General features: G+C 42.5%; 1 protein-coding gene across 5 annotated transcripts in view; it reads left to right on the forward strand.

Moving 5' to 3' along the window:
- The window catches only part of LDAF1 (lipid droplet assembly factor 1), a 244,229-nt gene that overhangs the window by 40,902 nt on the left and 177,792 nt on the right, over positions 1–25,535 (forward strand). The window contains exons 2-3 of one of the 5 annotated variants that reach the window (XM_068246865.1): positions 12,157–12,291; positions 17,299–17,374. The exons of 3 other annotated variants lie outside the window; for them this stretch is intronic. The gene's annotated coding sequence lies outside the window, so the exon portion shown is untranslated. The remainder of the gene's footprint in view (positions 1–12,156; positions 12,292–17,298; positions 17,375–25,535) is intronic. One more of the 5 variants, XM_068246866.1, reaches the window with a different exon arrangement.

Consider the following 25,535-nt stretch of genomic DNA (forward strand, 5'->3'; position numbering starts at 1 on the left):
GATGATTGCATGACAGCAAATGTCTGTAATGAATGATGCTATGCTGCGCTTTAGCTGGTCCCAGTGTCTGGCTGGATTTTTTAGTTCCGAAGACTTTTTCAAATCCCCTCCAATTCAATGCAACATGTTTTTCCAGTCCACTATATCATCTCATTGTTCAGAGTCCCTTCCAGCTCCGTGTGGGTGTCCTTACTACAGGGACCTGCTGGAGTAGCATATAACCTTGTTTTGTGGGAGCAACTTTTTCTGCTGTGGCAGCAAGACCATATAGTGTGCAGGCTTACTACAAGAAGGCTTACTTTAGAACAAAACACTAACATTTTGAAATCATTTGCACAGCTCTGACATACAGTTTTTATTTTTCTGTCATAAAAGTGACAATACAAGCAATAATCTTTGAGAGAGACAATCTCCCAACTGGCTGCGTTGCTCTGACTGGCAGGGGTCATGCTGTGTAACCCTTGCTGCTGTGGAGTTCCCAGGCTCTGACTGCTTGAATTTTCTCTTTCCCTTCCCCCCCCCCCCCCCGCCTTTTATATTGCGGTGCGTCCCAGGTCTCCTGCGACCTATTGATTTCAATGACATGTAGTCCTTTAAGTGCAATGAGAGTTAAAGTAATAATGCTGTAAATCCTTCTTCTCATACATCTGTCAGCGGGTAGTGTGTTATTCTAGACAGAAATTAGAAATTAGCCTGACCGTCCTCTGCTGATTTGTGGAGGAGACTGAGGTGACACATGCAATAGTATGCTTTAGGAGGATTTAGGAAACAATATATATTTTTACTATATATTTAAATGGCAAATCCTACCAATTAGATGTAGGCCTTGGCAAAATCAACAAAGTAAGATTTGTGGAACTAGGGAGGTTTTTTTTTCTACCCTCATGCCATTTAGCTATGGATGATTTAGCTGAAGCTCAATGTTGACTGATGTTGTTTTTACATCTCAAGAATCCTCATCCCATTTTCTTTCTAAATCGTGTCTCATGCAAGTAACCAAGCAGATAAAATAATTGAAGCATTAAAAAAATAGTGTATGCGGTTGCACGTTCCTCCTGGCTTAAAGAGAAACAGTAACCAAGAATTGAACTTCATCCCAATCAGTAACTGATACCCCCTTTCCCGTGAGAAATCTATTCCTTTTCTCAAGCGGATCATCAGGGGGCTTTGTATGGCTGATTTTGTGGTGAAACCCCTCCCACAGTGTGATGTCAGCACCTCACACCTCTGAGATCCTGACATCACACTGTGGGAGCCTTGTTGCATTGTGGGAAATAACAGCTGTTTCCAACTGCCAAAAAAGCAAGCAGCAGCTACTTCCAGTGACATCACCTGCCAGCAGTAAAAATGTCGCCAAACTCACCATGTGATAAATGTCAGAATGTTAATCAGGGAGAGGAAAGATTTTACAATGAGCAAACACTGACTAAATCATTTATACATAATTATTGTAGAAATTAAGCACTTTTTTAAATTGCATTATTTTCACCGGAGTTCCTCTTTAAGAACAGCCAATACATAGAAAATAATTAAAGGGGTTTTTTTTCGGCACATAAATTACATACATTTATGTCATAAATGAAATAACATTTCATGGGTTTCAGCCCTCTTCCTCAGGTTACAGTGCTGACTGGTTGAACCTTATTAGGTGTGAGCACCTGTATGACTAGCTTCTACCCAGAATTACCCCAAATGGGCAATTCTCCACAGGCCTTATTAATAGATTCTGTCACAACACGCTTGTGAGTATATTAATTTTGTTATATTGTTATATCCCTAATGGGGTAAGCATTACTACAGGTAGTGGCACCTGTGTCACCATGTGTTTCCTTCCCCCTCTGAGACTCTATGCTGAGCATCATACCTGCATGTTTTCATCAGCAAGTAACACTGGAGAAATGAGCTTACTGCTGTATACACAGTAGGAGCACTAAGGTGCTAGAGGCATCATCCTGATCAAGCTATTGCAGAGGAGTCATTGGCCCATATGCAATTCACTTTTTCTCCTGAGTTTCCTCCTCGGTGATATGTTGAGTTATCAATAAAATGTCTTTTGACCAATAGCGAGCAAGACATACTCAAAATAGTTTTGATAGTACTTTACCTTTGTGACACTTTTTTATTTGCAAAGTGCTGAAAATGTATTTAATATACAAGATTAAACATGATCTAGGAGAAAACTTGGGAGAAAAGTTCATTGCATATGTATTTCTATGTACTACTGAACTGGTGATAACTGCTGCCTTTTCAAGTGCAAGGAGTACAGGTTGCATACAGCTTTATACAGACTCCGTTTACAATAGCCAATCCTTCTTCTGGCTAGTCACACTAAGTCCAGGTAAATTGCATTCTTAGACATTGGCCTCAATTCACTAAGATCATGCTAGAGATAATAAGGCAAGAGAAAACTTACCTCCACACGTGAGAGAGTTATCTTACCTCTTCATTCCTTAAGTTACCTCCTCTGTAGTTAATTTACCTCCTCTGTAGTTAATTTACCTCCTCTGTAGTTATTTTCACATGCAGCTAATTAACAGCTTGTCTTTAACTCTGGAGTTATTTTAAGGATTGGAGAGTTAATTTAAAGACAGAAGAGTTAACTTTAGGCTTGCCTGAGGTGAAATGTTTCCTGAATACTACATGCCTTATCACCATGGTAACAACTCTAGAAGAGTTATTAAAGACAGGAGATAAGTTTAGTGAATTGAGGCCATAGTGTTGATGGGTCCACACGTCAACCAATTCATGTTTACTAAAGGGCCGTACATACACTAGATTAAAGCCTTAATGACTGCCTCGGGCGATAATCCAATGTGAGCAAAGCAGCCCCTGACCGCCGCCTAGCAGCAATCTGCTAGGCGGATCAACTGTGCTTCTCTGTCAGCCCTCTGCCCCCCTGCATTGCAACAGTTTGCATCATCAGCCTGTAAGCTGAATATGCATCAGTATAGCCTTGTCCCCTGAGGGATCAGATCCCAATCCTGATCCTCATCAGGCGACATCTGCGTGTGTTCAGGCCTTAAGTCTTGAGTCTATCTGACCAAATTTTTTCTCAGCTGCAAAGAATACTGAATTGTGTTTTGTGATGTACGACGTGCACATTGGCTTTTCGATCTAGGATAGGTTGACAAGCACCAACTAACATTTCTAGCTTGCACTAAGCTTCTTATGCTATCTCAGTAGATGGCTGCTGTGTTTCCCCAGAGGATTCAGAGGACATTTTTGACACCTGCTACACTGTGGGGTTTTTACAAATTTCAGAAGGTACTAGATTATTTGTCCCGGACAAATATAATTGAACAGGTGTATGTAGCTTTAGGATTACAGTATACTGACAATGTTTAATATAGCCTTAATTAAATGTGAAATGATTTGGAAGTAGTATTTATACGGTATATTGGCTTTGCACTTTGGTGCTCTGTGCCCATTTACCAGCCAGGGCCATTAGGATTTTTAAAAATTTTGTATGTGTACTGTCATTTTAATATTGAATAAAGCTTCAATTTATAAAAGTAAGCTTTGTTTTAGTCCTTGCACAACTTGCCACCAGCCTTATGCTGTTTACATGTTTGTTGGCAGTGCTTTTTTTTCCATCGATTTTTCTGTCCGATTGATTTCCGATTTGATTTTCCAATTTGATTCTCTTATCTTTTCTTATCTATTTCCATTCACTTCTGTGATCAAATCAATCAGAAAAACGATCGAAAATAAGATCGGACATGTCGGAAATTATCGAACCATCTAACACAAAATGGTATGGTGTACCTAGCATAAGTGATTTTTCACCTTTGTAATCATTGATCTTAGGTCGTTCTTCTTGGCCTTAAACTCATTACCCAGAATCCCCTTTCCCGAGAGGTGACTGAGATCATGATACAGTTTACAGCATTTCTAACCCAAAACAAATGGTTTTGGAACTCAATGTTGTAAAACTACAAAGGCGAAAAAAACACTGCTCTTTGGGTAGTATAATCATTATTTAGTTTTGTGTTTTGTCAGGATTTCTTTAAATTTGTTTGATTTATTTCTTGCTTATGTTCATAGATCTTACCTACGGACTCCTCTATGCTGAAACTTTGCAAACCCACTTGATTTTACACAAGTATTTAGAGCACTCTTGTTGCCGTGGAAACTGTTTAGTTTAGGATTATGCTTCTTATGCCTGTTCATATGTACAGAGAGCTGTAGGCATGAACAGATTCTGGAGAAAGTTGGACACGATGTAATTAAAACCCCATTTCCAAAAATATTAGGATGTTGTTGCATGGTATGAATACATACAGAATGTTAGGATTTACAAATTAAGTAAACCCTACATTTAACTGAAAACATTACACAGACAGCAATGATACCGTAAATATGTAAAAACCTTACACAGACAGCATTGAGGCCGTAAATACGAATACTTTTTTTCATATATGACCATTTTGAATTTGAAGTCACCCACACATTTAATAAAAGTTGGGATGTGTTTTTTTTTTTTTTTTTTTTGCTATGTTGCATCACGTCTTCTTTTAACTAAACTCTGTAAATTTTTGAAAACTGAGACCAGTTACTGTAGCTTTGGCAGTGAAAAACAGTCCTGTTCTTCTCTGATACAGAATTTCAGCTGTTCAATAGTTGTTTTTTTTTTTTTAGTTATTTTTAAACCACGGTATAATCCTTTGTGGATCCCAGGGCTGTGGAGTCGAGAGTTGGAGTAATTTTTGGGTACCTGGAGTCGATGGTTTCATAAATTGAGTAGTTTGATGATTTTTGTACCGACTTCACAACCCTGGTAATCCTATTGTTTTGTGAGCCATGGTGTTGAGATACATGGATCAAATGGATGTTATCTATGCAAACGATCTGGTGGAAAAGCTTGTCTGATTTATTCTGGTTTTCTGAAACATAAACAAAAGCTAAAAGGCTGATATATGTCAGGAAGGAGAAGTATTATAAGGGTTTAGTGCAGGAAAATTCCAAGGGTTATTACTACTTTTTTCTTTTTTACCTTAAAGGGATACTTAAGCCTTCAGCAATATAAGCGTTTCACTTACCAGCAGGCGCAGGACACTATTGCGGATGGCAACGCGAGCAAGGATACGAGTTGCCAGGGCTGTGCAGGCGCAGTGGCCTGCCATTCCGAGTCGGCGAAAACGAAACTAAGCTGCAGAGGGAGAATGGAGGATCAAATATCTATCAAAACCTTCTTTCACTCATCTTCTGGTATTTTCTATGTCAAAAATCTTGTCCTCTTCTGGTTCATCAGATTTATCTGTAAAAACGGAATATCTCCATCTTCTAATGCTCTCTCGTCACTCACCTGATAATCTCATTCATCTTTTAACCTGATGTCTTCTTCTGTCTGGTCTTCTTTACTTGTATTCCTTCAGGCCCACTTTCCTCTTAGTGCTGTCTCGATCTTCTCTCAGCTGGTGTGTCAACCAGTGGTTGGAGTTGTTAAAGAAGTAAAAGTACTTTTTAGTCCTCACACTTCTCTGGTTACTCCAGTTCCAATTGATTCTTCTTCAGCTGTTTTCAGATCAGAGCTTCTTATAGCATAGCCTCATCAAATGGCTTGTCTTCATGTTGATGTCTTTGCATAATCTTCTAGCATGTAGCTTTCATCGCTTATCTTAGCGGGTTTCTTCTGGGTGCCTGCAAGGAATGCTTGTTTGGAGTCCTCTTTGGTTCAGACAAAAGAGATTATCTTGTGAGACTTCCAAGCTTCAGTAGCAACTTTTTCAATTCTTCTTTAGTCAAACCTTAGTATAATGTAGTCACAAAAATAAAGTCTCTTAATGCTTCTTAATAGGATCTAGCCTCAAAAATGAGATTTCCCCCCCCCCCCTTGAGGCTAGAACTAAAAAAACAAACAAACCTTATTTAACGGTCACTTCTGTATATTCATCTGTAACATCTCAACATGGCAGCTGCTATATCTGAGTCTTAATTACTCCTTTAGCTTCTCATGATAAAAAATAAAAAAACAAAAAAACACTTGAATCTTCACTAGTGCATTCTTCTTCTATTTCCTTCTTGGCATAATAGCTTATTAATGTCTGTATAAAAAGACTGTAGTAGTTTTGTGGTCTTTTTTTTTTTTTTATCAACCAAAAGCTTATATATAAAAAAAACTTTCATTTGTATTTTGAGAAAAAAATAATCAAGGGTCATATCGCTTTAAGTCTATTTCTGAATAGATGTTGTGTTGCTGCCGGGTGAAGGTTTGTCTTGTCTTCTCCTGTGTCGGCATCTGGTAGTGCTAGTGTAACGATAGGTGTCAGCACGCAGAGAGAATCTGATTATTGGTGATCTGCAGTATCACCAAGAATACAGATATATACCTGATTATTGATGATCTGCAGAATCACCGATAACACAGATATATTGCTAACCTCTGGACACCTGAAGTGTGTGAGTGTTTGGTGTAACAGTAGAAATTGGACCACCGGGGTAGCAGGTGGTCCAATAAGTAGAGACAGACTCTACTGCAGTCAAGGACTCCAGGAGAAGGAGACCCTGACTGGTTTAGCAGCAGTGCCCCCTCTGAGAAGCAGAGGGCCCCTGCAGGGAGGCTGAGCACCCAAGGGGTGGGTGACAGCCAGAAAGGTCGGGCAGGCCGGGTCGACAACACACTGACAGATAAAGTACAAAAATGGTAAGCTGATTCGGTAACCAAGGCAAGCAGGGTTTGGCAACGGAATATCAGAAGTGCAAGTTACCGAATCAGAGATCAGAGGAGTGGTCAGGAAAGCAATATGTCATAACAGATATCAAACAATGCCTAGTCTGGGTGTGAGGTCCGTGGTCTCTACACCCTGGTACTAGTCTGATGTATAACAGGATGATAACACAAGTTCCCTAGTCTGGCTGGGGGCCTTGGTCTCTACACCCTGGAACTGGTCTAAGGAATAACACAGATGATACACAGTATTCCTAGTCTGGGGTGTGAGGTCCATGGTCTCCACACCCTGGAACTGGTCTAATGAATAACACAGATGATACACAGTATTCCTAGTCTGGGTGTGAGGTCCGTGTTCTCTACACCCTGGAACTGGACTAATGAATAACACAGATAATACACAGTAAACTGGCTAAGTGTGTATTCCCAGGTCCTCCTGGTTCCACCACACTGAAAGGTCTGACTAGGTCTGAGTGCTAACACATAGGTATTCGCAACGCCAGACAACCAGCAACTGAACAGCAAGATATATATATATATATATATATATATAGTGGAGCGCTCTCCAGCGCCACCCAGCTCCCATCAACCACTGAGCTGGGATCAGCTGACCGCCTCGATCAGCTGACCCTTCTCCTATTGGTATAAAGAGCCTGTCTTGCGGCGCGCGCAGCTCTCCGTCTGTGTGCACTACTGGGTCCAGCCAAACTAGACGCATGTTGCTGCGGGGAAACAGCCGCTCTGTGCACGGACACCGCCGCCTCACTGTCAGAAGGCGCGGCGGTTTCTCTGCAATCCGTCACAGCTAGCCACACACTAAGGATTCTCATAAAAATAATACAAAAATAAAAATTTCTTCTTACATCTCATTTATGTCTGTTGTAACTTGTCTTATATCTGCAGTCTTCTACATTTAAAGAGCCATACATCTTTAAAACAGGATTTTTCTCTCATATTTTTTTTTTTTTTTCAAAAACGTTATTTATAGGCGCTTTTGCTTTCATCACAAAGTCTGTTCAATTCTCTAGTATAAAAAAACAATGTTAATTCTCTCTCTTGATAGTAGAATCTCTTCATATAAAAAAAAATGTTCTTTGTTCGACAAAAACTGTTCTCTCACTTTTTTTTTCACTGAGCTTGTCTCAAAGTTTTCTGCACTTCTAAGGTAGCCATTTTCAAAATGTATATTAATGTACTCTGCTTCAATATGCTGCTTCAATATAATCTGCTTCATTTTGTCAGAAAAACACATGTAGCGCTATTCCTTTTCTTAGGTTCAATAGGCCAAAGTATTTATTTTTTCTTTTACGTCTTTTCATAGACTATAAACTGAGTGTGCTCATTAGCAATTCTCTTCTATGAGACATTAAAGCATAAGAATATCTTCCTTCTTTGCTTTAGATTTTTGGATGCTTCATAGGCATATCCAACTCTATATTTGAGTATATAAGTACTTTTTTTATTCTCTTATCGCGATAGAAAACTATGGTCTATACTTCCACCATAGAAAGTATTTTTCAAGATAACAATCAAGATTACCATCAACTGTTGGGCGCCAACTGTCAAAAACCTGAGCGGTTTTTGCTTTTTTCCTGATTGCTAAAGCCATACACTAGGCCGATTCCCACCAGATCGACAGCAGATTCGATCACTGGGATCGAATCTGCTGTCACATCGTTCCCGCAACACGCCGAATTTCGATCCATTCCGTCCGATCCCGTCGATCGCTCCGTGCGGAAAATTACCGTTGATCGCCCGCGGGTAGGGAGCGTGTTGCTAGCGGCGTTCGAGTGCCCGACGACCGACGCAATAGAGCGGCAATACATTACCTGCTCCGCCGGCGCGACTGCCCCCGGTCACCGCTGCTACGTCTCCGCTCTGGTCTGGTCTCCAGGTCCGGCATGCTTCACTTCCTCCTGCCCGGCAGGAAGTTTACACAGTAGAGGGCGCTCTACTGTTTAAACTTCCTGTCGGGCAGGAAGAAGTAAAGCATGCCGGACCTGGAGACCAGAGCGGAGACGGAGCAGCGGTGACCGGGGGCAGTCGCACCGGCGGAGCAGGTAATGTATGCGGCGGGGGGGGGGGGGGGGAGCGGCGGCAGCACCACCACCACCACCACAACAGATTGTGAACGGTTTCAGGCTGAAATCTGTTCACAATCTGTTTGCAGTAAAGCAGGGGTCTCAAACTCAATTTACCTGGGGGCCGCAGGATGCAAACTCAAGATGAGGCTGGGCCGCATAAGGAATTTCACAATCGCGGTGCATCGCCGCCTCTGCCCGCCCCTCTCACTCTTGCTTCACAGAGAGGGGCGGCGATTGATGTCAGGAGGGGCAGAGCTGAAGCTGAAAGCTCTGTCCCTTCCAGGAAATGCCAGTGGATTGCCCCCCGGACGATTTGGGGGCTCTGCAGCCCTCGTTTAGCGGCGGGGATGCGGCGGATTACTTGGGAGCACTGAAGCGAACTATAAGGAAGCTTTTGCCAGCGAGGGCCACAAAATATTGTATCGAGGGCCGCAAATGGCCCGCGGGCCGCGAGTTTGAGACCCCTGCAGTAAAGGTAGCCATACGATCCCTCTCTGATCAGATTCGGTCAGAGAGGGATCTATCTGTTGGTCGAATCTGATGGCAAATCGACCAGTGTATGGCTACCTTAACTCTGTAAAGGACCAGCCCTTAAAGCATTGCTATCATATTAATCCGGCATAGCAGGGTCTGAACCCTCTATAACAGTAATTATAGATTGACGGTATACCTTGAAATGAATCAGAGCACTCAATATGTGATTTTATATAAAAAAATTGTATTTGCTTATCATACAGCATACATACAATACATATCACAATATGAACAGTTCCAAGTAGTGTTTCTGTGAGAGAACGCGGAAAAGCCGCCGCATGTGCTGGCAGCAAGGCGGCTAATTCCGCGTCCAGCGCGGCGGTTTGCACGCAGAGGAATGCGTTTGGTACTGGGAGTGAACGTGGAAGAGCCGCCGCATGTACTGATAGCGGGGCGGCTGGCTCCGCGTCCAGTGCGGCGGTTTGCACGCAGCAGCATGAGACTGGTGTGGCTGGGTCTGTTAGTTCACACAGATTCAGGAATACGCGCGCGCGCTGAGAGGCAGAACTTTTATGACGGCCAAGGGGGGGATCAGTTGACCAGGCTGGTCAGCTGACCTCAGAGCTAGTGGCTATTGGTCTATCACTTAGGGATGGCGCCAGAGAGCGCTACTCTATATATAGTTACGGCTGGACAGTCACTAGTTGTCTGCCGTTGCGAACACTACGTGGAAGCACTCGGACCTTAGTCAGATCCAACAGTGTGTTTGAACCAGGAGGACCTAGGAATTCACACTGAGCCAGATTACTACTGTATTATTATTGTGTTATCATTCTGTTATACATCAGACTAGTTCCAGGGTGTAGAGACCACGGACCTCACACCCAAGACTAGGGAACTTGTGTTCTCATTCTGTTATACTTCAGACTAGTTCCAGGGTGTAGAGACCACGGACCTCACACCCAAGATTAGGGAACTTGTGTTATCATTCTGTTATACATCAGACTAGTTCCAGGGTGTAGAGACCACGGACCTCACACCCAAGACTAGGCATTGTTTGATATCTGTTATGACCTATTGCTTTCCTGACTATCCCTCCGCTCGCTGATTCGGTACCACGCATATCTGATTATCTGTTGCCAACCCTGCCTGTCTTGGATACCGAACCAGCCTTCTGTCTTTGTACTTTATTTGTCCGTGTGTTGCCGACCTGGCTTGCCCGACCTCAAGAGCTATCTCTCCTCTTTAGGAGATAGTCTCCAGATCAGTTAGTGACATCCACCTTCAGGTGTCACTCACTCTCTGGCCCTTCCTACTTCAGCCTGAGACTCCACCCCTTGGAAGATCTCAGGCTGCTGGAGGGTTCTCGTGCTTCTTTAAACAGCAGTATTGTCCATACTGTCAAGGACCACCTGCTCATCAGGTGGATTGCTCAAAGTAAATACCGTTGCACCAAACACTCACGTTATATACAGGTGTCCAGAGGTTAGTACTATATCTGTATTATTGGTGATTCTGCAGATCATCAATAATCGGGTATATATCTGTATTCTTGGTGATACTGCAGATCACCAATAATCAGATTCTCTCTGTGTGCTGACACCGATCATTACAGTTTCCTTCTAACAGTATTCCATCTCATCAAGGCTTTATAGCCAAGCGATCATCAATCTTCTAAGTACATTCAAAAAGTAATATAACGGTTGTGTTATGTAGAATAGGATCAAAAATAGTCTCATCTGTATCAATAGCTGTGTATCTAGTAGCTGTGTAAAACTTGTAGTAATCTTCTTAAAGAAATAGCATAAAAAAATAGCTTCTAAAAAACTTCTTGCTAACATCTTAAAACATAATGCTGAAAAATTATTAAAGTAAATCACCAGAATATTAAGCATATTACCCCTTCTCTGTCATCTCTTCAGCATCTAGAACCACGTGTGGGAAGGTAGCTTCTGCCTCATGTGTCTTCTCAGGAGATTGTTGGGCTTCTGCAAAATATGAGCTTCCAGCCCCTACTTTTTATAGGGATAGGAGGCAATATGGCTGCCTAATCTGGAATTTCCCTGAATCCCAGGTTCTGATTTGCTAAAGCTTCGTGCGTCAACTCGCTATCTTTGACATTTAAAATACCCATAACACTTTTTTGTTTTGAATACCGTAATCATATTATTGTTTATAAATTCCTTAATTACCTTATCTTGTGGGAATTAACGTCATCTGACATTTTGACATTTGATAAAAAGGTCATATTTGATGCAGTTCATTAAAAATGGACGTCACCAGCCATCTTGTCTGCTGGCTGCCCTAGACATTGAGACTAAACAATGTCATTCATGACGCATTTCTGATAAAGTGTTCACTGCTAATTAGATTAGTATGTCTTTGTACTTCCCCAGACATGAGATTGGTCAGGTTGACACTGTAACCAGACCTGTGAGAGTCTACAGCAATTAAAGGCTTATTAAAACATACAGGGCTTCTAATATACTTATTTAAATATAAAGCTTATTATATAATCTTAAAACAATCCTATAAGAAATAATTGCATATTAAATCTTAATAATATAAAATCATTTTCCATATAAATATAATAACTTCAACCGGCAGAGGTCAGCCTTTCATAATAAATAATATTAATTTTATAAGACTATGAAACCACCAGGTGGCATCATTGAATCATCTTTAACTAATTGGGAAAACACCTTCTTTGTTTAATATTTATAAAACTTGTTTCCAAAACATCATGTGTTATCAGCTTTCAGTGTTCAGCTAACTGAGACAGCCTTGTACCCAGAACACGTCAACAATTCTTCCAGAACCAAAACAATCCTACGAGAATGTTTTACTGTCTCAAATCATCACTGGCTTTGAAATATATTTCAAAGTATTACATTCTATTATAATTACAATAATTATTTCTTTCTTTTGAAGGACTGTATTGATTAATCATATTTATATATACATACACATATGACAGCTTTTCCTGCATAAATAAAACCGCTAGAATTCTGACAAGAGGACTGGCGTGGGCACAGGACAGCTGCAGAGGGCTGGTAAGGGTCCCAGGTAAGTGAAACTTTTTTTGCAGATGGCTTAAGTATCCTGCCTCACGCCCCCCCCCCCCCCCCCCAAACAAAATAAGAGCAGTGTTTCCATATAAAGGAAACATGATGTCAGTGCCATATGAATACATACAAATAATATGGTAAGACATTAGACTATGACTATGGTAGGGATTAGATTGTGAGCTTCCCTGAGGAAAGCCAGTGACATGACTATGTACTCTGTAAAGTGCTGCAGAAGATGTAAGTGCGATATACATAATAATATGGTAGGACATTAACCTCCCTGGCGGTAATCTCGAGCTACGCTCGGGCTAGCAGCCAGGAGCTCTATGCAGAGTATAACGTGCAACGTTTTTTTAATTTTTTTTTTATTTTTACTCACCTCCCGGAGTATCCAGACTTCAGTAGCCATTCTCTTTCCTGTCCTCCAAGGCTCTGAATCACTCAGGTGAGATTAATGTAATCAATTTTAACAAAGAGTTACAGCGCCACCCGGAGGACAGAGGTAAAATTGCAGTGCTGGAGCCCAGGGAGGCGAGTAAGTGCTGAGGCTGCTGCAGGCATTCTGTCAGCATCATTTTTCCCTGATTTTAGGGTCTGAAACGATTTAAAAAAACTCTAAAATTCAGAAAGCATCATACTGCCAGGGGAGGTTAAATTATTACTATGCTATACACATACTTATAATAATCAGGTGAAAAAAAAGCAGCCTCCATAGAAGTGCAGTAGTGCGCGAAATGGCCATCAGGCTATCCCCTGCACCCAGCACTCACCGCCATCCTCTGTGCCTCTCTTCCAGGGCCGTTTCTTGCCCCGTTCAGCCGGTTCTGCTGAACGGGGCGCCGATGACAGACAGTTTGGGGGGGGCGCCAGGCAGAAGGAGAAGGCTGTGACGTCATGTCACTGCAGTGCTAGGAGCCGGTGACGCGCGGACGCGGTGCAGCAAGAGGCAGGAGGAGCTGTGCGCACCAGCGCGATCACCGGCTTCTGTTCCTAGCTAGATGATCCTTCTGGGCGCTCCTGACCTGCGTGTTGACGTCACGTGACAGGAGAGGCCGCGCGATGATCCTATCACGGACGGACGTTTCCTGTGCAGCAGCAGTGCCCAGCCCCAGAACAGGTGGAGTCTTTTGGCCAGTCGGGCTCCTCGCTGCCACTGCTGCTGCTACTGTGTGTGTGCCTGTCTGGCCCTTGCTGCCGCCTGCCGCTGCCTGCTAGCACCTGTCCCCCACGCGGCCACCCGGACCCCCACCGATTCTGGCCCGGCGCCTGACTTCCCGGCCAAGAATCCAGTTCTGATGATGGGCATGGGCAACAACAACATCATGGTAAGTACTAGCCTAGGCAGGCAGTCTATGTACTGCACTGCCTCTCATTCTGACGTGGGGGGCGCTCTTTTTGCCCTGGGCTGGCCTGGTGGTCAGACTCAGAAGAACCCACCATGGTGGTGGATGGTCTGATGGTCTGACAGTGTCCCTCCCTGGCTGGGGGTAGGGGGTGCTCTTTTTGCCCTGGAAAATCACCTAAAACAGACTGCGCTTGTCAAATTGAAAATTAAAATCTTTAATAAAATTGTGAATAAACGACCTATGTATAAAATTGTGTGTGTGTGTGTGTATGTATATATATATATATATATATATATATATATATATATATATATATATATATATATATATATATATATATATATATATATATATATATATATATATATATATATATATATATATATATATATATATATATATATATATATATATATATATATATATATATATATATATATATAGCTTGTGTGGAAAAAAGCTTATATAAAAATGAACGAAAGTGTTATCTTCTATTATAGATGAAGATATATTGCTTAACACTTTTAAAAACCATATCAGCGGTTCAGACATGGAAAATAGTGTCATAAATACAGAATATTAATGAGCAATAAATCCATTGAGGAGTAAAGACACCACCACCCCGTCATTTTAGGCGTTATCATTTTTAACAGTAATAAGCAATATATCTTCATCTATTATATATATATTAAAGATTTTAATTTTCCATTTGACAAGCGCAGTCTGTTTTTGGTGATTTTGCATTATCTAATAAGGAAGTGGGACCCCTTCTACAGTTTCTGCTGCTATCGAATTGGGCGCAACACTTTATCTTGAATTCCTCTTTTTGCCATGGGCTGGTGGTCAGAGTCTGACCACCAACCAGCCCAGGGCAAAAAGAGTACCCCCCCTAATCCCCAGCCAGGGAGTCACAGTCAGACCATGGTGGGCTCTGACCACCAGGCCAGAGTCTGACCACCAACCAGCCAGCCAACCAGCCCAGGGCAAAGAGTACCCCCCCATCCCCAGCCATGGAGTCACAGTCAGACCATGGTGGGCTCTGACCACCAGCCCAGGGCAAAAAGAGCACCCCCAGTGGCGTAGCTAAGGAGCTGTGGGCCCCGATGCAAGTTTTACAATGGGGCCCCCCAAGCACTCTATACATAACAATTGGTACGGCGCATCAAAACCTGCCAATGGCAGCTACAGCGTCAGAGGTGCAAGAAGGGGATGGGGAGCAGTTTGTTAATGATTACCACTATTCAAAGTATCTATAGAAGTGATTATTGTGAACACAGGACCAATAGAGAGCTAATACTGTAGTTGAGGGAGGGCCCTTCGGGGCCCCTCTGTCCCAAGGGCCCCGATGCGGTCGCTACCTCTGCACCCCCTATTGCTACGCCCCTGAGCACCCCCCTACCACCCACAGCCAGGGAGTCAAAGTCAGATCATGATGGTCTGACGGTCAGACCACCATGGTCTGACTGTGACTCCCTGGCTAGTGGGGGAGGGGGTCACTCTTTTTTCCCTGGGCTGTTGGTCAGACCACCATACCACCATGGTCTGACTGTGACTCCCTGGGTGGGGGGGGGGGGGTCGCTCTTTTTGCCCTGGGCTAGTGGTCAGAACACCATGGTCTGATTTTGACTGTGACTCCCTGGCTGGACTGTTAAGTTATCTAAGGGGGTGGCTGTGGGGTCAGGCCAGTGTGATTGCAACATGTACTGGGGAGGGGGGGGTTAGGCCAGTGGGATTGCAACATGTTCTGGGAAGGGCTTGTGGGGTCAGGCCAGTGGGATTGCAACATGTTCTGGGAGGGGCTTGTGGGGTCAGGCCAGTGGGATTGCAACATGTAGGGGGGGGGGGGGGTCTCTGGCTTAGGTGGTCTGAGGTGGTATTGTATTATTTATAATTTACAATACCACCCGAGACCCCCTCAGCCAGAGACCCTTGCTCAGTGCATGTTACAATGGCACTCGTCGTAGCCTAGTTCCTATTTATGATTTTACATAGTTGTCTGGGCATTAAAAAAAAAAAAAAAAAACAGATCTACTTACCTGGGGATTACTCCAGCCCTGGCAGCATATGTGTTCCTTGTTGCAGCTCCGCTCCCAACCGGGGTCCCCTTCGTAGCAGCAGGTCAGCGTTTTTTGCGCCTATGTGAGCCTGCAACCTCGCTGCTTGTGGTTTTACTAGCGTTCCACATGGCCAGTATTTAGAACGCTGCCAACTACAGGAGTGCGATCAGTGTGGCCGTGCACTTGGGAGGCACAGAAGCTGCCGACCTCTTCAGTGGCTACTATGGAGGGGACCTCGGGATACCGTCTGGGAGCAGAGCTGCAGTTGAAGTACGCATAGGCTGTCAGGAGGTGGAGGAGGCCCCAGGTAAGTAGTTTTTAGTTTTTGTTTTTTTTTAACGCCCGATGTTTCTTTTAAAGGAAACCAGATATCGCAAATGAAAACAGATCTGTACATACCTGTGACTTTATGCAGCTCCATAAGCCCTGATCGCTCCCACGCCGCAGTCCTCAGTCTTCTATACCGGCTCCCGTTACTTCCTAGCATCGCGGCTGCGTTCGCAAGTAAAGTGTGCTCCGTGCGGATCTTTCCAGCAGCCACTGGAGAGGTCCGCAAAGAACGCACTTCACTTACGTTAGTTAGACTGGCCCTGACGTAAGTAGCGGGAGCCGGTGCGGCAGACGGCAAAGAATGAGGATTTGCGGCATGGGAGGCTACTACATGGTTCGTGACTACAACTTAAAGTGAACCTAAGATGGGCAATAGGAGAAACAATATACATACCTGGGGCTTCCTCCAGCCCCCTCCAGGCTAATTGATCCCTTACCATCCTGCTCTGTCTGAATCTTCGGCAATTCGCCCCGGTAAGTCCTCCGGTCTGGGGCATAATGTCCAAGCGTGACGGTGGAGCTTGCATGGCTGGACTGTGCCAACTGGCCCTGACTGGAGCGAGGGAGCAATTAGCCTGGAGGAAGCACCAGTCTTCTGTAACGCTGTGCAGAGTATATAGTCTTGTCACTTAGTTGTCCCTCAGAGGAGCAGAGCTCACCATCTAATCCCTAACGTAGTCATATGTCTATGTATGTATCGTGTAGTGTATGTATCAGAGGAGCTCACAATCTAATCCTACCATAGTCATATATCTATGTATGTATCGTGTAGTGTATGTAATGTAGTGTAGGGCCATTTTTTTTCTTTTGGAGGGGGGGAGGGGCCATTAACTTATCTATATGTTTTGTTGGATGTGGGAGGAAACCGGAGTGTCTAGAGGAAACCCACACATACACAAAGAGAACATACTTACTCCATGCAGATAGTGCACTGGCTGGGATATAAATCCAGGGACCTAGCACTGCAAGGCAAGAGAACTAACCACTATGCCTTCGTGCTGCCCACAGTAGTACTATACTCTGTGCACTGCCCGCAGAGCTAATGTACACATTGAGCGCAGAGGTGCCGTCTATCGCCTGTAAATCTGATTGACAGATTGTGCACAAAGATTGTGTAATAGAGGAAGAATCCCCTCATTCCCCTGCAGAGTACCTGCACATCACTCTTACATGTACCCACAGTCACATTGCCTAGTAGGGCCTGATCGAAATGTTTTTGTTTTGTTCCTATTCTAAAACTTCTGTTTCTAAACATACTCCTTTTTTTTACAGCCAGGAAATACGAAATTACTGAGCCATTTCTTTTGCTACTAACTTTTCCTGTTTACTAACTCGTCATGTTACAAAGGTATGAGCATATGATAGAGCAGCTGTTACACTATATATATATATATATATATATATATATATATATATATATATATATATATATATATATATATATATATATATATATATATATATATATATATATATATATATATATATATATATATATATATATATATGTATATGTGTCTAATATCTAGCTAATACTGTGTGTTGTCCAATAATGGACAAATCTTTTGTTAAGGCTGGTTTCACACTTGGTTATTGCGTAATGGTGGGGTTGCGATGCCTCTGCCGCATCCCACCCCACTACAACGTAAAAAATGACAAACATATTACCCTGCGACAGAGTGGGGTCATATGCATAGCATATATCATATGCAAAGTACGTCACCAGGATTTCTGTCGGTCCGTGCGTGCATGTTGTGACGCACCATGCTCAGTTGTTTACACGTACTGTGTCGCCCATTGAATTGCATTGTTGCATAATTTGTGCAGCAGGCACGGATCACGTGGCAACATGCTGCAGGCTGTGCGTCGGGATGGCATCGGTACTAATACTTTCAGCGCAGTGTGGTGAGCGTTAAAAGTCCCCTTGTTTTGCACTACTGTTGTGTTACCCTGCGATGCAAGTGTGGAAGGGTCCAATTTTTAAAGGACCAGAAGCTTTATGTCAAGCACTTTGAAAATCCGCTGGGTGTTGTTTTGCAGATTGGAAAAGTTCCTGGTCTTATGCTGGGTACACACGTCGCATTTTGCACTCGATTCGCATCGATTCAACTATTTCCAACATGTTCGATTGCAAGGATCGACGGATTAACAGGTCGATTCGGCATACTTTGCATTAGAATCGACCTGTCAATCATCAAAACGCGATCGGAAATGTTTGGAAATTGTCAAAAACGCAACGTGTGTACCTAGTGACCAGTTCACATCACTTGAGGTTTGTAATGTCACATTTTGCTGAACTGCCCTTTAATACCATAGCTGCCTGTAACCAGCAGCTGACTGGAGGTCACTCCATAGAGTGGGTGGGGCTTGCTCTGCATGATGTAAAAATGAAAGAGGCCTGTAACAATGGGTGTCAGCAAGTAACAGATCTCTGATTATTTGGTGATCTGCAGTATCACCAATAATACAAATATAGCAATAAGGACTGGAACAGCTTTAATTTACAGAATGGTGCTTGGTGCAACAGTAAATAGTAGATGCCAACAAGTCTCACCAAAGGAGCTGGTGGACTTTAAGCAGTACTGAGAACTCCTCACCAGTGACAAGGGCTCACTGGTGAGAGGAGCGTGGTCAGACAATCGAATTGGCAACAGACGGACAGATCAGGTACAGAATCAGAAGGCAGAGGCAGAACGATATTCAGGCAGAGTCGGCAACAAGGTCAGATGGGTAAAGGTACAGAAGCGTAGAGCAAAGATTATTCAGACCAAGCCAGAGTCATACACATAAATCCAAATAGTAATAATTAAGCTATCAAACAGATCCTAAGCTTAGTGTGAATTCCCAGCTCCTGCCGGTTCCAACACACTAGGAAACTGACTAAGGTCTGAGCGCTAACACAAAGGGCTCGATTCACAAAGCAGTGATAACTCAGTTATCACGCCTAAAAGACTTTAGGCGTGATAACCTTTGCACTAGCAAAGTTATCACCGCTTTGTGCTCTAACTCGCGCGAAGCTACCGAGCGTACGCGCAAAGTCCCATAGGGCTTAATGGGAGCTTCGCGCGAAGCGCCGGGTGCTGCGCGCAAAACTTTGCGTGCGGAAAATTCGCGCGAGTTTCTTCTTATCATGCCTAAACTGAGTTTAGGCGTGATAAGGGGGTTTTCACTCACGTGCAAACACTTTGCACCGCTTTGTGAATCAGGCCCAAAATATTCGCAACAGCAAACAAGTTGCGAGTGAATCCGCCGTGCTTAAGAAGCGGAGGAGACCCCGAGGCACGCCCACCGCATTTAACCAATCAGAAGCGGCGAGCGTGCCCTCTGACCTCAGCCGACCCGCCGGTCAGCTGACGCGCCTCCTCCCTGCATAAAGGCCCTGACGGTGAGCGCGCGCACGCGCTAATGCGAAACCTATGAGCCTTTGAACTCCACTATTTGTGCAGCAATTACGCTCACCAGATTGTAGTGCCAATCGTGACAGTTGGCATAAATCACATTCGGCCCGGCCAGTTACAATCCTCAGGTCTCCTACACTTGCATCGATATTTCCAGCAGGATTCCAATCAGTTCATGCAAAACAGGAAAAAGACAGCTCCTTTGGTGCAATACGTAATCCTCAGTATACACCACCTGTGTGCCACACACTCCTTCACCATCAAGCACCCGGTGCCCACACTGCCCTTCCCAGGCAACGATATCAAACGCTAGCCTCTTACCAGATGCTATGGCTGACCCTCAACGACCAGCATCAAAGTTTGTAAGGCTGTATGCAATCCTCAAAGTGGCTTTCTCAGCTTCACTGCACCTTAAACTCAGACAGATGCTTCCATAGTGTAACACCGTTTATTCTCAATAAAAGTCATAAAAAATTGTACTCACAAACATCAGTAAAAATTGCGCATATCAATAAAATCCTCGAGGCTCAGCGTCCCTCTCCGTGGATCTGCAAACTGGAATTTTATTAATGACTGGATCTCCAAACTGGAATTTTATTAATGACTGGATCTCCAAACTGGAATTTTATTAATGACTGGATCTCCAAACTGGAATTTTATTAATGACTGGATCTCCAAACTGGAATTTTATTAATGACTGGATCTGCAAACTGGAATTTTATTAATGACTGGATCTCCAAACTGGAATTTTATTAATGACTGGATCTCCAAACTGGAATTTTATTAATGACTGGATCTCCAAACTGGAATTTTATTAATGACTGGATCTCCAAACTGGAATTTTATTAATGACTGGATCTCCAAACTGGAATGTTATTAATGACTGGATCTCCAAACTGGAATGTTATTAATGACTGGATCTCCAAACTGGAATTTTATTAATGAGTGAATCTGCAAACTGGGATTTTATTAATGACTGGATCTGCAAACTGGGATTTTATTAATGACTGGATCTGCAAACTGGGATTTTATTAATGACTGGATCTTCAAACTGAGATTTTATGGGACAACACTGGATGGTTCAAAATTTGATTATCCTGTAATGTATAATTCTGACCATCACTTGACTAAGAAAATTTTTTTCATCAGTTACCTGGGTGGCAATACAGATTTAAAGAGACTTCCAAAGAATTTCCATCTGGGCAAGGAAAGCTGGTGAATCTTGGTAGTCCTACGAGGCGTACTACATTCTTAGGATGTAAGTAATTACATTAAAACTTTACCTAACTACATCATTCTTTGACATTTATACAATTAATTATTTGTTTTGTGCTTTTCTCTTTGCAAGACAATTCAAAATGCCACAACCTAAGCCTTCAGGTGCACAGGGACGCAAAAGGAGACAGAAACAGAAGAGTGAAGATGAGAAAGGTGCAAAATTCATGGCTATGTTCTTGCAGAAGGAAAGTCCATCAGATAATCAAACTCAACAGCATGCTTCTACTGAAACTGCACCAAAAGATTCTGAAGGTCTGGCCACTTTGTCACTTCAAGAACATGGTACCTCATCTGGACATGTGCAGCAGGCATCAAGTAGTATGCTCTCTACACTTGAACCTGAAATACGTGTCTCAGAATTTACATCCGAAATTGAGCAATCTGAACCTGAAAACACAGAGGCATTGTCATGTCCTCATACTGAAAGTACTGGGGAAGCTAGGGATTCTCTAGAAGAATTGACATCAGAAATTGAACAATCTGAACCTGAAAACACAGATGCATTTTCATGTCCTCAAACTTAAAGTAGTGGTGAAGTTAGGGATTCTGTTGAAGCAACTGAACTCCCACAAAGTTCACAAAATGAGACAGATTTACGCAGCACAGATATTTCATTATGGCCAAAATCTATGAACAGTCGTATGAGAGACCACATTGTCTTGCAAGGACCACAGCCCTTGCCTGCTTCAAATTTTGTGTACCCCCGAGACATGGACAAGCGTCATTTTTCATCATTCTATGGTTATGTTGTGCTACCAAACAAGGAGCAGGTACTTAGGCGATGGCTTCAGTACTCTGTTTTCACAGACAGAATTTACTGCTTTTGCTGTAAATTGTTTGATCCTAATCCAAAATCAAAATTTGGAACTGAAGGTATGAACAACTGGCACCATCTTACTGAGTACATTTCATCGCATGAATTATCTAGTGCACATATAAAAGCTCGTCGATTCTGGATTGATGCAGAGAACAGTCTTAAAAAAAATACAGGCATTGATAAAGATTTGCAAGGCCAGATTTCGCAAGAACGTAACCGCTGGAGAGAAGTGTTGGAAAGAATTATAGCAGTAACTGTGTATTTGGCAACTAATAATTTAGCTTTTCGGGGCTCATCAAATAAGTTGTATACACCAAATAATGGACATTTTCTTGGGCTTATCCAGCTTCTTGGCAAGTTTGAGCCAGTAATGCGAGATCACTTAAACAGAGTTACCTCAAAAGAAGTCCATGCACATTACTGTGGAAATATAATCCAAAACGAAATAATAAACTTAATGGCCTCTCAGGTGAAAAATTGTATTTTAGAAAGAGCCAAAAAGGCAAAGTACTTTTCTGTGATGTTAGACTGCACACAGGATGCAAGTCGTACAGAGCAACTATCATACACCGTACGATTTGTTGACATTGATAGTGAACATGTTGCAATAAAGGAGCACTTTATTGGCTACCGTCCTGCTAGTGACACATCTGGTCAAGGTCTTGCTAACCTCCTTTTAGATGAAATATCAAAATGCAGCCTGGATATGAACAACTGCCGAGGACAAGGATATGATAATGGTGCCAACATGGTTGGCTTGAACAAAGGAGTACAGTCTAGAATTTTACAACAGTACCCCCGGGCATTTTTCAACCCATGCGGTTGTCATAGTTTAAATTTAGTTACTGGTGATGCTTCAAAGTCATCTGTGAAATCTGTCAATCTGTTTGGTGTTTTGCAGAGACTTTACACTCTATTTGCTTCATCCTCTAAACGGTGGTGTATTATTAGTGATCATGTCAAGCATCTCACCCTGAAGAAAGTATGTGCTACACGTTGGGAATGCAGAGTCGAGAGCTTAAAAGCAGTACGGTATCAATATGTTGAAATTCATGAGGCTCTCTTAGATTTAGAGCAAAATCTTGATGACCCCACTCTTGCTTCAGAAGCAAGATCTCTTTCTGCAATGATGGAAGACTTCAGCTTCATTGTCACTCTCATCATATGGTACGATCTTCTGTTTCAGGTACACATTGTGAGTAAATCTATGCAGTCCAGAGACATGGAGATTACACGATGTAATAATTTGTTAAAAAATTGCACTGAATTTGTTAAGAAATTTCGGGATTCTGGATACGAATCTGCAAAGATCGCTGCCAAAGAAATAGCCTTGGCCTTGGACATTGAAGCACAATTTACAATGAAAAAAAGGCCTAGGAAGAAAAAAAGGTTGTTTACTTATGAGAGTCAAGATGAACCTATTACGGATGCAGAAGAGCTTTTCAAAATATCCGTTTTCTATCCCTTGGTTGACAACATGACTGCTTCACTGGAAAGGCGCTTCGCTCAGCTATCTAACCACAATGAACTGTGGGGCTTTCTGTACAATATTATGTGTTTGCCGGAAAATGATAAACTTCAAAATATGTGCAAGACATTAGAAGCCATTTTAACCCAGCCTGCAGTGGTAGACCTTGAAGGGAAACAGAGTGACATTGACGGGAAAGAGTTGTTTGAAGAGCTCAAACATATTCAGCCAATGATTTCCCAATCTTCAATTACACCGCTTGAAGTTTTGAAACTCATAAATGACACACAGTCACATGACTGTTTCAGAAATATATGGATTGCAATGAGGATTCTGCTGACTATTCCCATTACAGTTGCAAGTAGTGAAAGGAGCTTCAGCAAACTTAAATTGATAAAAAACTATCTACGTACCACGATGACGGATGAAAGGCTATCATCTCTTGCAATTCTTTCCATCGAAAGTGACTTAGTTGAAAAACTGGACTATTCAGCAGCTATAGATGCTTTTGCAGCTGCAAAATCTAGAAAGGTGGATTTCTCCTAAAAACCTTGTCCATCACATTTGTTGAACAGTTTCCAGAAATCAGAATATGCTCTCTCTCAATCCAATTATTTTGCCCATATGCCATTGTCACATGTCCTTAGATCACAATATTCGACCATTCCACCTATCATTTCAGAGTCTGTCATATTCAATATCCTCACTGGTCTTTGCCCTAAAAAAATGATCTCGTTATTATGTTCTGCTATTATGTTGCCAGGTGCTACCTGCAGAGCCTATATTAAAAAATGTACTTGGGAGGAGGAGGTTGCAACTCCTCATCATCCAGCAGACCAACCTTCTTCTCCCAAGTACATTTTTTTAATATAGGCTCTGCAGGTAGCGTCTGGCAACATAATAGCAGAACATAACGAGATCATTTTTTTAGGGCAAAGACCAGTGAACATAATACTGGGATGATGAGGAGTTAGAGAGTGCCCTCTCTGCTGTGGTCCAGGTCTCACAACACTTGCCTGATGGACTTCTTGCACTTTACACCCTCCATATAGCCCATCTAACTCTGGTAGCTCTGCCTAAATACCACCAAAGCTACTCAGAACTTTGCCCTTAAAGTGGCTACATGGGTTCAACTGTTGGACCCTTTGAGAAAGACTTGATCTGGTTGGTTAATGCTATTCTCCTGTATACAAAGCACTTTATCAGGCAAGAGATGTGCATTATTATTTTTTCAAAATTCTGTTGTTTTGGAAGCGTCCCCTGCATACTTCCATATGAGCACCACCATCTATGCGTTAAATATTACTTGTTTTTTTTTTCCTTGTACATTTACTTGCATGTGCTAGTTATTGACTGTTATTGTGACTTTTTTTTGTTGGTTTTGCACATGACGGATAATTGTATTTTATGACACCATGGGCCATATGCAATTCTCTTTTTCACCTGAGTTTTCTCCTAGGAGAAAAATGTTTATCTTTGATTTAAAATAACTTTTTAGCACTTTGCAATGGAAAAAAAGTATGAAAAAGTAGGTAAAAAGTACTATCAAAATTATTTTGAGTATTTTTTTTGCTTGCTGGTGGTTTAAAGGGATTTAATTGACAAGTTTTAAAATATCACCTAGGAGAAAACTCAGGTGAAAAAGTGAATTGCATATGGGCTCTTGAGCTTGTTGGTTAGTCTGTAGGACTACTCTTTTTAAGTGTATTGCCTACCTTTATACTACAGTTCTCCTGGATCACCCTGCCTGCACCTTTTAGTGAAGTGTTGCAATTTATTATATTTTTTTTCTCTCAATAAACCTTGTGTTAAGCATAAGTAAAAACAATTTTGAAAAAAAAATAAAAATGGTGAGTTGGTTTCAAGAAGCCTTTTGACATGATTTCTCTCAGCAGCTCTGATTTTGGGGAAGGGGGGGAGGGTTGGGGGGGGGGGGGGGCATATTTTTGGACTCTCGAACTGGGTGAAATTTAGCCTAGAAACTGCCCTGCTCTCTTCAATTTATGGTATGTGTGCCTGTGACCAATTTTATGCAATTTTGTTTTGCTGAAGATTTTTTGGAATTTGCAGTACTGTCTTTGCAGCAGTGCCAGCGTTCCTCCTTTCCTGCAGTGCTGTTTATAATAATCAGGGTGAAACACTAATGGAATTATTTTATGGTCCATTTCTAGTGGCTGCATTGCCGCCGTGTGGTGTGATTGCCGCACCACGCACAACGGCACGTACTTCCGGTCACGATGAGGTGCCGCTCAATACAATCATTTTGGGACCCAAATGTGGACTATGGGAAACTGGAGCTACCAGAAATTCGCATAAATGGAAATGGTCTCATTGACTAACACTGACTGCAGTTTGAATGCAGTGCAGCAATCGGACCACGTATAGTGGAAAAGGGCCCTTAGAGAGTGGGATTTCAAGAAGAAAGGAAGGAAATTATAAGAGGAGAGAGAAGTAAAAAGTTTAGAGACTGGGACCCATATGCAATTAGCTTTTTCTGCTGAGTTAACTTTTTAGCATTTTACAATTGAGAAGAGGCAGATTTTAGAGG

The sequence above is a fragment of the Hyperolius riggenbachi genome, chromosome 7 (assembly GCF_040937935.1).
Source record: "Hyperolius riggenbachi isolate aHypRig1 chromosome 7, aHypRig1.pri, whole genome shotgun sequence".
NCBI lineage: Eukaryota > Metazoa > Chordata > Amphibia > Anura > Hyperoliidae > Hyperolius > Hyperolius riggenbachi.